This window comes from Somniosus microcephalus, unplaced genomic scaffold, assembly GCF_052327205.1.
Source record: "Somniosus microcephalus isolate GS21.2 unplaced genomic scaffold, FLI_Smic_1.0 unresolved_chr1, whole genome shotgun sequence".
Lineage (NCBI taxonomy): Eukaryota > Metazoa > Chordata > Chondrichthyes > Squaliformes > Somniosidae > Somniosus > Somniosus microcephalus.
Window position 1 is genome coordinate 149600811 of NW_028225179.1, and position 16035 is coordinate 149616845.

At 46.3% G+C, this 16035-nt stretch overlaps 1 protein-coding gene across 2 annotated transcripts in view; it reads left to right on the plus strand.

Annotated features, from left to right (window-relative positions):
• Positions 1-16035, plus strand: part of LOC147096239 (zinc-binding protein A33-like) — a 143399-nt gene that overhangs the window by 97423 nt on the left and 29941 nt on the right. Inside the window, exon 1 of one of the 2 annotated variants that reach the window (XM_085975085.1) lies at positions 13751-13935. The exons of the other annotated variant lie outside the window; for it this stretch is intronic. The gene's annotated coding sequence lies outside the window, so the exon portion shown is untranslated. Of the gene's footprint in view, positions 1-13750; positions 13936-16035 lie in introns of those variants that run through there. 2 annotated transcript variants of the gene reach the window in all.

The window sequence follows — 16035 nt, forward strand, 5'->3', positions numbered from 1 at the left end:
CATTTGGGGCAGTTGGCTCATAGCCCATATTCCTGCAATCTCGTGAGCACCTGTTCCAGGTTGGCAAGGTGTTCATTGTCATTTTCGCCCGTAACCAGGATGTCGTCCAAATAACACTGGGTCCCCGGGATCCCTTGCAGGACTTGTTCCATTGCCCTCTGCCACATAGCCGGGGCCGATGCTACCCCAAATACCAGTCGATTGTACTGGTAAAGGCCTTTGTGAGTGTTTATCGTGAGGTATTTCCTAGATGCTTCTTCCACCTCCATTTGTAGATACGCTTGAGCCAGGTCAATCTTTGTAAAACGTTTCCCTCCAGATAGTGAGGCGAAACTATCTTCTATCCACGGAAGCGGATACTGTACTGTGTGCAGGACTGGGTTCACAGTCACCTTGAAGTCCCCACAGATGCGAACCTTCCTTGGCTCCCCAGGCATGCTGCTCAATGCTTTCTTCATTACAGGAATGATGGGTGTGGCCCACTCGCTCCAGTCCACCTTAGACAGCACCCCCGAACGCTCCAGACTCTCCAGTTCAGCTTCCACAGCTGGGCGTATCGCGTATGGCACCGGTCTGGCCTTGAAAAATTTTGGGGTTGCGTTATCCTCAATCTTTATGGTTGCCTTTACTCCTTTTAGAGTCCCAAGTCCTTGTTGGAACACCTCTTCCACGTCAGATAGAATTTGTGACAGACGTCCAGGTGCGACGTCATCATCTTTTTTGTCAGTCACAGTTAGTGCCAGAATGGAATGCCAATCCAATTGTAGTCTTCGGATCCATTCACGTCCCAATAATGGTGGTCCTCCATCTTGTAGTATATACATGTATAGTTTCTGTGTTTCCTTTCTGTTATATTCAACTGGCACCCTTATTTTTCCTCTGGGGTAGACCTTTTGCCCCGTGTATGTCTTCAATACAATGGACGTGTCCTTTAAGGGTATGTGTGAGAATAGCCGCTCATAGACTCGTCGATTCATGACAGTTAGGGCTGATCCTGTGTCCAATTCCATCTTCACTGGGGACCCTGCTATCATGAGGGTGACCCAAATGGTTCGGTGATCTTCTTTTGCGATCACGTTGTGTAACTTAAACAACTTAGTCGCCTGCACCCGGAGTCCTTATCACTCTCCTGATCTTCTGAACTACTATCTGTCAGTTTCATTGCTCCTCCTGATTCTCTGACTCTGGCTCTGACGTGTCCATTTCCTCCTCTGTGTCAGTGTCTAGCTGTGTGGTGGACACTTCTGTATCTGGCTCAATAAGTTGTAGGTTCGCCCGGATAGCCACCAGTTTCTCCACTCTCTTGTTAGTCAGCCTGTTGCGCACCTTTGTATGCGTATTCCCAAAAAGTGACCAGTTTCGTTCAGAGGCCGCTGATGAAGGTGGGATTTGGAGTATCACCGATGCAATAGGTGACAGGACCTCAGATGCACAAAGTCCCTTCCACCAGGTATGTGCACTGATATGCTTGCATGATTCCCATATCCCATCCCCATTCCAAAGACCTTGCTTGGTAGAGAACTTTGCCAGACTTCCCAGAACTTTGCCCACATCCAGATTGAGATGGTGTGAGAGGGTAGAAATCACACTGTAAGCGCTGTTGATCTGTTCTCCAGAAAGTATTGGTCTCCCAACATGCTTTGGGTCCAGCATGTACGCTGCAGCATGAATCGGCTTGACACAAAATTCTTGATGCGTCTGTATGAATTGAACAATTGCCTTCTCCTCTGCTTTGAGCAGCAGGGATGTGGGTAGGGCAATGCTGATTTGTTCTTTTAAATCAGTAAAAAGCCTGAGAACATCTGACAAGACAGCGTCATCTCCTTCAATCTGAGCAATTGCAGATGCTACTGGTGAGAGTAGTTTAAGGCTGCTAGCCACTCTCTCCCAAAACACATCATCCAGCAGTATTTTCTTGATGGTGGTTTCCATAGCCCCAGACTGGGATATTGCCATTTCTTGCAGCGACTCCTTACCCTCCAGAAGGCTGTTGTACATTATGACAACACCACCCCATCTAGTGTTGTTGGGCAGCTTCAGTGTGGTGTTCTTGTTCTTTGTCATTTGCTTGGAGTTGTAGGTTGCTGCAACTACCTGTTTTCCACTGACATACTTAACAACTTGCTTGGCTCTCTTGTACAGTGCTTCCATGGTTCTCAAACCCATGATGTCCTTGAGGAGCAGGTTAAGCCCATGAGCTGCGCACCCAATAGACGTAATATGAGGGTAGGCCTCCTCCACTTGAGCCCAAGCAGCCTTCATATTCGCAGCATTGTCAGTAACTACTGCAAAGATCTTTTGTGATCCAAGATCGTTGGATAAATGCTGCTGCATCTTTGTGGCATTCTTTACAAATGGCTTTCTACAGTGTTTGCACACGTACACAGTCTTTCCATCTTTAATGCCTGGGGTAAAATGCTTCCACACATCCGACGGTAAACGTGGCATTGTTCTATGCAGAGAAATAAAGGGCGTTCATCTCTGTGTCGAACTGCGGTCGATCAGCACGATTGCAACAGGGTGAGTAGATTTTTGCTGATGCTCCATGTGATGGAAGCATGACCTGTACACACACGACGCTACATCACCAATAGTGTATTATTTTGTATATTTTAAATTGAAGGACAACAGAGTTCAACAAGTAACTGGTTTGTTTGGTATAAAGTCTGATTTACTTACTGCATCATCACAACATCAGCAGAAAACAAAATGACTTCCCTCAGGACCCCTAACCTGGATCTTTAAAAAATTATAGCAGTCTTACAGATGCCTGCAGGCCAATCACAATTCGATATGCAAATATTACAAATAGAGGGAGCTAATCGCTCATCCACTCATCCAACCAATCAGGACACACTTGTTCACAGTCACACACAAAACTTGTAATTATTAAAACAAGCCAAGTAAGAAGATAAACATATATTGATTAAGAAATTCCTTAATAATTAAGATTCCATCTCTGTTAGTAATTTTAAGAGAGGACCTGTGGAAAAAAAAGAAAGAAATACAAAAAAAACAATATTATGCTAGCATGTGCTTTTTTGGGCAAAATTCCCAAAATTCCCAAGCTAAACTTCCCGTGGAAAATTTCCGGAAATTTACCGGAAACTTTCCACCCCTTTGCAACCCTAGTTTCTTTACTTTCCTGTACTGTTCCTTAGTAGTTCTTGTCATGTTGGTCTTCTTTCCCGACCTGCAGACTCTTGCTATATGTCCCATTTTCCCGCATTGCCTGCATATTTTGTCTTTAAACCAGCAGTCCTTCTGCTCATGGGTTGTTCTGCCGCAGCGATAGCACTTTTCGGCTCCATACGCCATTTCGTTAGCGCTGTATTCTTGTGGTTTCTGTTGTATTTCCGCAGCTCCCCGTGCTGCTGCTTCGTAGGATACTGCCACGCTGAAAGCCTGTTCTAGCGTCAGGTCCTTTTTTGAAAGTAGTCGTTTCTGGGTTCCTTCACTCTGGAGCCCGCAGACAAACTTATCCCATAAGGTGTCTGCCAGTCCTGCTCCGAACTGGCAGTGCTTCGATAACTTGCATAGTTCCGTAAGATAGTCAGCATTGCTCTCATCTTTGTGCTGGTTTCTTTTATGGAACTTGAATCTTTCTGCTATCAGCAGTGGTGTAAGGCTTAGATGTTCCTGTAAGATATGAACAATCTCCTCAAAACTTTTCTCCATTGGTTTAGCTGGGGTAATTAAATTCCGCAATAGGCCGTACGTACTCGCACCCATCAGATTTAATAATACCGACGCCCTCTTTCCATCAGCCACCTCATTTGCCTTGCAGTACACTTCAATTCTTTCCACATACGTGGTCCAGTCTTCTACCTCGTTGTCGAAAGCAGTGATACTGCCACTTTTCGGCATCTTGGGCGATTTAAAATGGCGCCTCCCGCGCTTTTGCTTCTTCCCCAATGGAATAAAATGGCGCCTCCCGCGCTTTTGCTTCTTCCCCAACGGGATAAAATGGCGCCTCCCACGCTTTTGCTTCTTCCCCTTACTGCCACGCTGCTCCTAGCGTTCTACGGGGTAATGGTGGCGACCCGCAGCTTCGGCACGTCTCGCTTTCCTTCCCCCCCGTTTAGTTTCTCTCCGCTGTCCTGTTCTCGAGCACCGACCGCGCCCTGTGTGCTCCACTCTCTCTCTCTTGTTTTCTTTTCCCGGCGACGCTGCGCGGCCCGATTTGTAGAGACGCTCGATCGAGCTTGAGCCCGCCGCAGTCCGGAAAGGTCAGCGCGCTACCTGCTACCAGCACGATTCGCTGGAACCACAGTCTCTCCCGCAATTCTCCAAACACCGATGGATTCTTCGGGCGGTTGCCCTCGGTCGACGCCCGTTGCTCAAACTACGACCTTCCAGGACCTTCCTTTCAGGCGAGATCCCCGTGAGATGATGCCACACTGCAGGTGAGTTCGAACTTACTCGCCACCACTGTAAAGTCCGCGCCTCAATAATACACGGACTTCGGGAGAACAGTTTAACAGGTACTTTACTGAACAAGAGGCAGCTTGAAACTAAAACTACAGAAGCCTGCTAGGGCCTTTTATACAGGGGTGGTCACTGCCGGTACTGCAGTCTAAGACCAGTTATTCCCTTAAAGGTACATACACAACAGGAAGGAAAAAGTAAAAGGGGCACCAGAGAGAAGTGAAATCAAAAGGGAACAGGAGGGAGTATCAGAAACATGGGAAAACCCAGGGGATGGAAATGATCAGAACATTCAAGCGTGTGGAGTGTTTAGAATAGAGAGTGGACAAGGTCATCACCTGTGGAGAGAGAAGACAGGTTAACATTCCAGGAATACATCCTGCATCGGAACTGGGAACTGAAAGATCAGCAAGGGCCTCTGTAGGGCTGGGGAATAGAAGGAGGGGGAGGGAAGAAACAAATGGATGGTGAATTGTCGAGAGGAACTGACTGGGTGGAATGAGCTGTGAGCTGCAGGAACCCGGTGACTTTCCTGCCTGTAATGTTGTTCCACAGGCGGAAGGTGGCGCTACATGGCGGTGTTTGAGATGAATTAGTGCAACACCTCTGCTGCCAAGCGCTGTTGTTAAACTGCACAATAGAAGCGGCATTTATTCAAAACACAGCGATTCGGGGCTTAATTACATCCCAGAAGCATGAACTAAACGTGCTGTTTGTTTTATTTGCACCTTGCTCCAGACTCTGGATTCTTACAATTCCCATCCCGAACTGATCGGGCCGATTTTAAGAACCCCCGCCTGGTGTAACCGGAGTGATAGAGCCCAGAATTGGACCCAATGCTCCAGCTGGGGCTGAACCCATGTTGTATATCAGTGTTTTATTTATCCCTCAACCAGCATTAGTGAAACAAAATCAGATTGCTGTTTGTGGGAGCTTGCTGTGCAAGAACTGTGTCGCGTTTCTTACATTACAACAGTGACTACACTGCAAAAGTACCTCATTGGCTGTAAAGCACTTTGGGCGTCCTGAGGCTGTGAAAGGCACTATATAAATGCTTTCTTTCATATTCAGATCAAACACATATTTTAAAATTGCAATTGTGTTTCAGAGTTTGATGAGCGGGCTTTAAATGTTGTATCCTGCAGAGTTTAAAGGGAAACAAAGTATATCATTGTAACCAAGTATAGAAAGTGTTTGATAAATTGTAAAGTGCTGTCTCCTTGTACCCTGCACACAGAAATAAAAGTATCTGCTTCATCTGTCTGCAGAGTCTGTGTCTAAATCAGAAGGTGGTGTCAGAATTGCCGAGCGCTGCTTGGTGTGTTTACTGAGACACACAGACCAGGGAGGGTCCAGGCTGGATTGCTGGTGAGACACACTATCTGAAGCAGAGTGACAGTAGAGGTGCAGAGATGGGCCTTAGGATACCAGGGTTCGGGGTGGTGAAGGACCAGCCAGGGGGCCTGTTTCTCCCGCTATCTGGTGACTTGTCATTGGGTGGACCTTTGTTGAGAATGGGTCCGGCTTGTTTTCCAGAGCTCATTACCTGCTGACTCTCAGTTTCTAGGCTGACACAGGAACAGGAGCAGGCCATTCAGCCCCTCAAGCCTCTTCCGCCATTTATAAGATATTGGTTGGTCTGCATCTTAACTCCATTTCACTTGGATATAAAAGGCAACATCTCAAAGTTTGCAGATGACACAAAACTCGGACAGGCAGTAAACAGTGAGGAGGATAGTAATAAATTTCAGGAGGACATAGACAGACTGGTGAAATGGGCAGACACATGGCAGATACAATTCAACATAGTGTGAAATGATGCATTTCAGTAGGAAGAATGGGGAGAGGCAATAAAACATAAATGGTACAATTTTAAAGGTGCAGGAAGAGAGAGACCTGGGGGTGTTTGTACAGAAATCTTTGAGGGTGGCAGGACAAGGCGAGATGGCTGCTAAATAATATACAGTATCCTGAGCTTTATAAACAGAGTCATAGATTACAATAGCAAGGAAGTTATGCTGAACCTTCCCAAATCACTGGTTCGGCCCCAGCTGGAGTATTGAGTCCAATTCTGGGAAATACAGTTTACTGGACTGGTACCAGGGATGCGGGACTTCAGTTACGTGGAGAGACTAGAGAAGGGCAGTGGAGTGGGATTAATTGTTTCGCTCTTTCAAAGAGCAGGCACAGGCACGAAGGGCCGAGTGGCCTCCTCCTGTGCTGTGTGATTCTGTAGTTCTATGAAATATTGACCCGGACACTGGGGAGAACTCCAAGGATGCTTGAAAATATCGCGAGCTAATTGGGCGCCAGACATTGGTCCCTAAATCTGTCCTTCACTGCAACCATTTTACCCCCATAAACCGGGACAACCAGGTCCAATTTCTACCCCATTAACCACAAGCACAGAGTCAACTTCCACATCAACCATACAAAACCCTCCACTAACACCATCAACTCCAAGGCTGTTATATACCCGAAGGACATTCAATCCTGGAGGCATTTATCCTCTGAGCCAATGGGGGCCTTCCCCCTCCCCCTCCTGGGGCATCATTGTCCTTGTGAATCTTCAGAGACAGTCACCGCTGCTTGGGCCGTTTTTAATGGGGAATTTTTTCCTGGAGCACTGATACCCTGCCAGCAGGTGCTGGCGGTGCACTTTGTAACAATGAAAGACTTGCGATTAAACAGCATCTCAACCCAGCCCAGAAACTCACTGCACCCGCAGTGCGTTACTCGCAAGTGCAGTAGCCGTGGTTAGCGAGGAAAATGCAGCAGTCATTTCACACACAGCAAGATCCCACAGAGAGCCAATGAGATGAATGACCAGTTAATCTCTCTTTGGCAGTGCTGGTTGAGGGAGGAATGTTGGCCCGGACACCGGGAGAACTCCCCGGCTCCTCTTTGCCGTGGGATCTGAATCACCCACTTGAGGCAGACGCGGCCTTGGATTAACATCTCACCTGAAGGGCAGCCCCTCTGCCCATTAGCAGACGGAGCGAGTTGTGGGAACAGGAGTGGGCCATTCAGCCCCTGGAGATTGTTTCCACCTTTCAATGAGATCGGGGCTGATCTGCACCTCAACTCCATTTACCCGCCTTAGCTCCAAAGATCAAACCTTCCTCACAAACAGTGGACAACCATTCACCGCCCCAGAACCGCTCATGGTCGATGCTGCCACCTTCTCCATAGGTGGAAGATTAAAGCATCTCCATCCTGTGGCTGTGGAGCTCCTAATCAGACCCTGGAGCCCATCATTGAGCGCTGCCCGCAGAGGAAATTCACAGGCAGCCTACAAGATACCCGCTGTTACACCGCAAGCTTTGGCCTGGATATCTGACTGAGATATTGACATTTGATTTGATTTGCTATTACCATACGGGAGATGAAGAATGCCCTGTATCCGACATCAGAGAATAGAATCAGTAAAATTTATGGCCCAGAAGGAGGCCTTTCGACACATCGTGTCTGTGCCGCCCGGAAAGATCCATCCCGCCTAATCCCACTTTTCAGCTCCTGGGCTTCGGGAGAAAACAGCCCAACCTGAGTAAATATTGCTCCCACACTGACCTATTGTACACACGCACATCACAGTAGGAGACACCTCACCTGCTCACAGGGACAAAGATTGACGCCCCTTAAAAAATAAATATTTAAACCCAACCGGCCAGTTCCGAGCGCGAGCCTCTTTCAACCCAAATCAGGGTCGCAGAGAGAAAGCGGCGGCTCATCGGGTGGGTGAGGTGCACATGTGTGAGCTCGGCTCGGGATGAACGGGCTGCTCCACACCCCGGCTGCTCGGGGGAACGCCAGTGCGGAAGGCCCAGTGCAGAAGGCCTAGGGTGGAAGACCCAGAGGAGAGTGTCCTAGGCAGGAGGCCCAGCACGGAGGACCCCAGGCGGGGGGCCTAGGGCGGAGCGGCTGGCCGCCAGAAGCGGAGTCGGATGATGCTGCGGGTGAGCATGTTGAACGGTTTCTAAGGTCGAAGAACAGTCTCGGGCCCAAATGAGTTCCAGCGGCCCCGCCTGTGATCCATCTGGTGACAGCTGTGGGGCTTTGTTTTGGTGATGGAATCGGGTTTGTGCCGCCATTTTGGTGGAGGAGAGACAGGCTGTTCCCATCTATAGTATGGTGCTTGAGCAGCCAAAAGATGGGAAAAGAGAATGGATTAAAAGTGAAAAAGGAAAATAAAAGGAAGATAAAAGGCAAAGCAAAGTAATATCGGCAAGGGATAATGAATGTCTTGATGGTTGGGTCCTGTGAGTGATAACAGCAAGAAGAAGGAAATTTTTGTATTTGTTTTCCTCTTTTACGGGATTTGAGAAAGTGGTCGGCTTCTTTCCTGTGGAAAGGTTGAAGACTATGGATAAGGATTATGACATTATATGGTTGGATAACATCGAGTGAAGACGAGGAGTTATTAGAGTGCCAATAGGACGGGCGTTGAACTGGTATTACTTGTTTGTTGAAGAACTTTTCGGGTTCTGGTTAAAAGTAGTTTATTTGAAGTGATTTTTTGATATGGTTGTGGGACTGTATATATTGTGGTTAATGTTAAAGCCTTCCTTAATCGAACGAACGAACAAACACTCTAGTGAACGCATGCATGCGGATACAAATATATGCACGCACGCACACATACACAATGGAACTTACGTTCGACCGAATGAAGGGCCCGCTCCCCAGGATGGGGGAAACCTGGTGAGCGTGAGGCCTGCCGGACGGATGAACGAACGCACACATGCACACAGGTAGACAAATGATACGCACGCATACACAATGGAACTTACGTTCGACTGAATGAAGAACCCTCGCTCCCCAGGTGAGAAAATGCCACTTGGTGAGCGTGAAGTCTGCCGGACAGATGAACGAACACATAGGCATGCACGCAGATAGAAACGGCACACATGTACGCAGTCATGCACATGGAACTTGTGCTTGAGCGAATGAACGGACGAATGGAGGAATGAATGACTGAATGATTGAACGATGCCAGTTGGACTGGCGTGTATGGATTCTTGGTTTATTAAATAGTTGCAGTTTGTACTGTAAATATTATTGATTTACCTGTAAAATTTATTGTTGTATTTATATTGTTGACCATAATTGGTGAATGAATGTAATGGATTTACTATGTAACTGTTGAGTTGTATAAGTGCTGTTGTACTTGAATGTTAAATTTTTTTTTTAAAGGACAACAGGTTATACTAAGCAAAAATGAGGAGTTACTAGATTGCCAGTAGGACTGGTATGTATTGTTTTTTACTATGGGTACTTGTATTGTTGACATTGTATTTGTCTGAAAAAATGTATTATTCTATTTGTACTGTTAATCTTAAAGCTGTTTTTTGTTAAGGTTTAGCCTTATTGTGGTTAATGAATGTAATGGATTTATTATGAAGTTGATGTATTGTAACAAGTACTACCAAATAAAAGGTCAACCCAAATCAGGGCCGCAGAGAGAAAGCGGCGGCTCATCGGGTGGGTGAGGTGCGCATGTGCGAGCTCTGCTCAGCTCGCTCGGTGCTGGATGAACGGGCTGCTCCACACCCCGGCTGCTCGGGGGAACGCCAGTGCGGAAGGCCCAGTGCAGAAGACCCAGAGGAGAGTGTCCTAGGTGGGAGGCCCAGCACGGAGGACCCCAGGCGGGGGGCCTAGGACGGAGCGGCTGGCCGCCAGAAGCGGAGTCGGATGATGCTGCGGGTGAGCATGTTGTACGGTTTCTAAGGTCGAAGAACAGTCTCGGGCCTGAATGAGCTCCAGCGGCCCCGCCTGTGCTTCATCTGGTGGCAGCTGTGAGGCTTTGTTTCGGTGATGGAATCGGGTTTGTGCCGCCATTTTGGTGGAGGAAAGACAGACTGCTCCCATCTATAGTATGGTGCTTGAACAGCCAAAAGATGGGAAAAGAGAACGGATTAAAAGTGAAAAAGGAAAATAAAAGGAAGATAAAAGGCAATGCAAAGTAATATCGGCAAGGGATAATGAATGTCCTGATGGTTGGGTCCTGTGAGTGATAACAGCAAGAAGAAGGAAATTTCAGTAGTTGTTTTCCTCTTTTACGGGATTTGAGAAAGTGGTCGGCTTCTTTTCTGTGGAAAGGTTGAAGACTGTGGATAAGGATTATGACATTATATGGTTGGATAACATCAAGTGAAGACGAGGAGTTATTAGAGTGCCAATAGGACTGGTGTTGAACTGATATTACTTGTTTGTTGAAGAAGTGTTCGGGTTCTGGTTAAAAGTAGTTTATTTGAAGTGATTTTTTGATATGGTTGTGGGACTTTGTATATTGTGGTGTTATTTAATGTTAAAGCCTGCCTTAAACGAATGAACGCTCTAGTGAACGCACGCATGCGGATACAAATATATGCACGCACACACGCATACACAATGGAACTTACGTTCGACCGAATGAAGGGCCCACTCTCCAGAATGGGGGATACTTGGTGAGCGTGAGGCCTGCCGGATGGATGAACGAACGCACACATGCAAACAGGTAGACAAATGATACGCACGCATACACAATGGAACTTACATTCGACTGAATGAAGGACCCTCGCTCCCCAGGTGAAGACGGCACGCTTGGTGAGCGTGAAGTCTGCCGGACAGATGAACGAACACATAGGCATGCACGCAGATAGAAACGGCACACATGTACGCAGTCCTGCACATGGAACTTGTGCTTGAGCGAACAAACGGACGAATGGAGGAATGAATGATTGAATGATTGAACAATGCCAGTTGGACTGGTGTGTACGGATTCTTGGTTTATTAAATAGTTGCAGTTTGTACTGTAAACATTATTGATTTACCTGTAAAATTTATTGTTGTATTTATATTGTTGACCATAATTGGTGAATGAATGTAATGGATTTACTATGTAACTGTTGAGTTGTATAAGTACTGTTGTACTTGAATGATAAAATTTTTTTTAAAGGGACAACAGGTTATACTAAGCAAAAATGAGGAGTTACTAGATTGCCAGTAGGACTGGTATGTATTGTTTTTTACTATGGGTACTTGTATTGTTGACATTGTATTTGTCTGAAAAAATGTATTATTCTATTTGTACTGTTAATCTTAAAGCTGTTTTTTGTTAAGGTTAGCCTTATTGTGGTTAATGAATGTAATGGATTTATTATGAAGTTGATATATTGTAACAAGAACTACCAGATTTAAATAAAAAAGGTCAACCCAAATCAGGGCCGCAGAGAGAAAGCGGCGGCTCATCGGGTGGGTGAGGTGCGCATGTGCGAGCTCTGCTCAGCTCGCTCGGTGCTGGATGAACGGGCTGCTCCACACCCCGGCTGCTCGGGGGAATGCTAGTACAGAAGGCCTAGGGTGGAAGACCCAGAGGAGAGTGTCCTAGGTGGGAGGCCCAGCACGGAGGACCCCAGGCGGGGGGCCTAGGGTGGAGCGGCTGGCCGCCAGAAGCGGAGTCGGATGATGCTGTGAGTGAGCATGTTGTATGGTTTCTAAGGTCGAAGAACAGTCTCGGGCCCGAATGAGTTCCAGCGGCCCCGCCTGTGCTTCATCTGGTGGCAGCTGTGAGGCTTTGTTTCGGTGATGGAATCGGGTTTGTGCCGCCATTTTGGTGGAGGAAAGACCGACTGCTCCCATCTATGGTATGGTGCTTGAGCAGCCAAAAGATGGGAAAAGAGAACGGATTAAAAGTGAAAAAGGAAAATAAAAGGAAGATAAAAGGCAAAACAAAGTAATATCGGCAAGGAATAATGAATGTCTTGATGGTTGGGCCCTGTGAGTGATAGCAGCAAGAAGAAGAAAATTTCAGTAGTCGTTTTCCTCTTTTACGGGATTTGAGAAAGTGGTCGGCTTCTTTTCTGCGGAAAGGTTGAAGACTGTGGATAAGGATTATGACATTATATGGTTGGATAACATCAAGTGAAGACGAGGAGTTATTAGAGTGCCAATAGGACTGGCGTTGAACCGGTATTACTTGTTTGTTGAAGAAGTTTTCGGGTTCTGGTTAAAAGTAGTTTATTTGAAGTCTTAAGTGATTTTTTGATATGGTTGTGGGACTTTGTATATTGTGGTGTTATTTAGTGTTAAAGCCTTCCTTAATCGAATGAACGAACGCTCTAGTGAACGCACGCATGCGGATACAAATATATGCACGCACGCACGCATACACAATGGAATTTACCTTCGACCAAATGAAGGGCCCGCTCTCCAGGATGAGGGGTACTTGGTGAGCGTGAGGCCTGCCGGACGGATGAACGAACGCACGCATGCACACAGGTAGACAAATGATACGCACGCATACACAATGGAACTTACGTTCGACCGAATGAAGGACCCTCGCTCCCCAGGTGAAGAAATGCCCACTTGGTGAGCGTGAAGTCTGCCGGACAGATAAACGAACACATAGGCATGCACGCAGATAGAAACGGCACACATGCACGCAGTCATGCACATGAAACTTACGCTTGAGCGAACGAATGGACGAATGGAGGAATGAATGATTGAACGATGCCAGTTGGACTGGCGTGTACGGATTCTTGGTTTATTAAATAGTTGCAGTTTGTACTGTAAACATTATTGATTTACCTGTAAAATTTATTGTTGTATTTATATTGTTGACCATAATTGGTGAATGAATGTAATGGATTTACTATGTAACTGTTGAGTTGTATAAGTGCTGTTGTACTTGAATGTTAAAATTTAAAAAAAAAAGAACAACAGGTTATACCAAGCAAAAATGAGGAGTTACTAGATTGCCAGTAGGACCGGTATGTATTGTTTTTTACTATGGGTACTTGTATTGTTGACATTGTATTTGTCTGAAAAAATGTATTATTCTATTTGTACTGTTAATCTTAAAGCTGATTTTTGTTAAGGTTAGCCTTATTGTGGTTAATGAATGTAATGGATTTATTATGAAGTTGATGTATTGTAACAAGTACTACTAAATAAAAGGTATACCAAGTAAAAATGAAGAGTTACTAGATTGCCAGTAGGACTGGTATGTATTGTTTTTACTATGGGTACTTGTATTGTTGACATTATATTTGTCTGAAAAAATTTATTATTGTATTTGTACTGTTAATCTTAAAGCTGTTTTTTTAAGGTTTAGCCTTATTGTGGTTAATGAATGTAATGGATTTATTATGAAGTTGATGTGTTGTAACAAGTACTACCAAATTTAAATTAAAAAGGTCAACACAAATCATCGCCGCAAATCCCGCCTCCCGGCGGCGCTGATTGGCCAGTGGCGGCTCGGTGGGGAGATCCTGGGGGAAGCGGATTGGCCGGAGCGCCTGTCACTCAGAGTGAGGGGCGGGTTCCCGGGCGGGGCCTCAGTGGGAGTCGGACTCGGAGCTCGGGTAGTGAGTTGAGGCCGAGCGGCTGTGACGCCGCGCTGGGCTCTGGTCTCGGCCAGTTGGAGCGGCTCACGGCGGCCGCCGCCTGGTTTTATACTCGGGGGTTTATTTCAAACTTTCGACAGTCGTTTCATCGCCGATAACCTGCTGACCAGTGAGGACTGCGGTAAGGCGGAGGGGGGCGTAAGAAGGTCACGGTGAGGGTGAGGAGGAGTCTGTACTATAATGTGTTGAACTTTGTAATGGATTACTACACAGGGGAGACTTATTTAAATTGTTTGCAATGACATGAAACTTTTAATTTTACACAGCGAATTGTTGTGATCTGGACGTACTTTTGAAATGTACTCACGCTTATAATGTAGGAAAGGCAGGAGCCGATTTGTGCACAGCAAGCTCTCACAAACAGCAATGAGATCATGTCCAGATAATCTCTGTTTTAGTGATGTTGATTGAGGGATAAATATTGGCCAGGACACCGGGGATAACTCCCCCCTGCTCTTCCTCAAAATAGCGCTATGGGATCTTTTACGTCCACCTGAGAGGGTAGACTGGACCTCGGGTTAAGGTCTCATCTGAAAGAGGCCCCTCCGACAGTGCAGCACTCCCTCAGTACTGCACTGGGAGAGTCGGACTAGAGTATTGTGCTCAAGGTTCTGGAGCGGGACTTGAATCCACAACCTTCTGAGTTTATAAAAAAAACAAATTGGTAATCCAGAAAAATAGACAGCAGGAGTTGGGGGCAGTTCTGGTGGTGTTGGTTGAGGGGTAAGTATTGGCCAGGACACATCAGGAATAGAAGGATATGCCGAATGGGGTGGGAGGAGGCTCGTGTGGGGCATAAACACCAGCACGGCCCAGTTGGACCGAGTGGCCTGTTTGTGTGCTGTAATTCTACGCTAACTCTGTAGGGAGATGTGCAAAGCCCATTTCAAAAGCAGCTCTGTACAAGTGTGAGGTGATGCGTAGTACTGTATTTCTGTCCTGATTTCAGAAGGAACACGTGTCTCATTTGCGAGCACTTTGCCAAGCAAGTTAAACTTGTATGTGAGCCTTTTTTTGCTGATGTTTTTGTCTGGTATTAAATACTTACTCCAGCGTGGTGAGCTAAACCATGCCACTGAATCAATGCTCTACCACTTGCGCAGACTTTCCTCCTCCCCCGAGCTCATTAAATCTCATTTAATTTGTATTGGGAAATTGGTTCAAGCTGGAATTTTTCCCTTGGTAGGCCCATTTCAAAGCCTGCAGCTTTATTTTAACCAAGCATGCTGGCTGCCGGGCAAAGATTACATCTGCAGCAGGCTTGACCTTTGTGTCTGGATCAATATTTTATAAAATGGTGAGTGTGGTGGTTTCACTGCACCGAGGAGTCATTTCCTCTGTATATGGTTTAAAAATAGTGCTCTGTCTTACAAGAGCTTTTTTACCTTGGCAACACTGTGTAAAGTGGTGATGGGCCCTAATGACCATAAAGACTTACATTTATACAGCGCTTTTCACCACCACCAGACGTCCCAAAGTGCTTTACAACCAATGAAGTACTTTAGAAGTTCAGTCACTGTTGTAATGTAGGAAATGCGGCAGCCAATTTGCGCACAGCAAGCTCCCACAAACAGCAATGTGATAATGACCAGATAATCTGGTTTATGTGATATAATAGCAAAATACTGCGGATGCTGGAGATCTGAAATAACAACAGAAAATGCTGGAAGGGTCCCAGAGCTGAAACGTTAACTCTGTTTCTCTCTCCACGGATGTTGCCTGGCCTGTTTTATGTGGTGTTGGTTGTGGAATAACTATTGGCCAGGACACCGGGGATAACTCCCCTCTCTTTTCATTGGACCCAAATAAAAAAGAAACAATTTCACAAATAAGGTACTCCCCTGCTCCTCTTCACAATAGTGCCATGGGATCTTTTACATCCACCTGAGAGCAGACGGGGCCTCAGTTTAAAGTCTCATCTGAAAGATGGCACCTCTGACAGTGCAGCACTCCCTCAGTACTGCAGTACTGGGAGTGTCAGCCTAGATTTTGTGCTCCAGTCTCTGGAGTGAGACTTGAACCCACAACCTTCTGACTCAGAAGTGAGGGTGCTGCCCACTGAGCCACGGCTGACACAACATGCAGGACACCACAAAAGCAGTTCTGGGGGGAACATAGGGTCTAATGAGAGGGAGGAATTGAATGAAATCAGTATTTGTAGGGAAATGGTGTTAGGGAAATTGACGGGATTGAAAGCCGATAAATCCCCGGGGCCTGAATC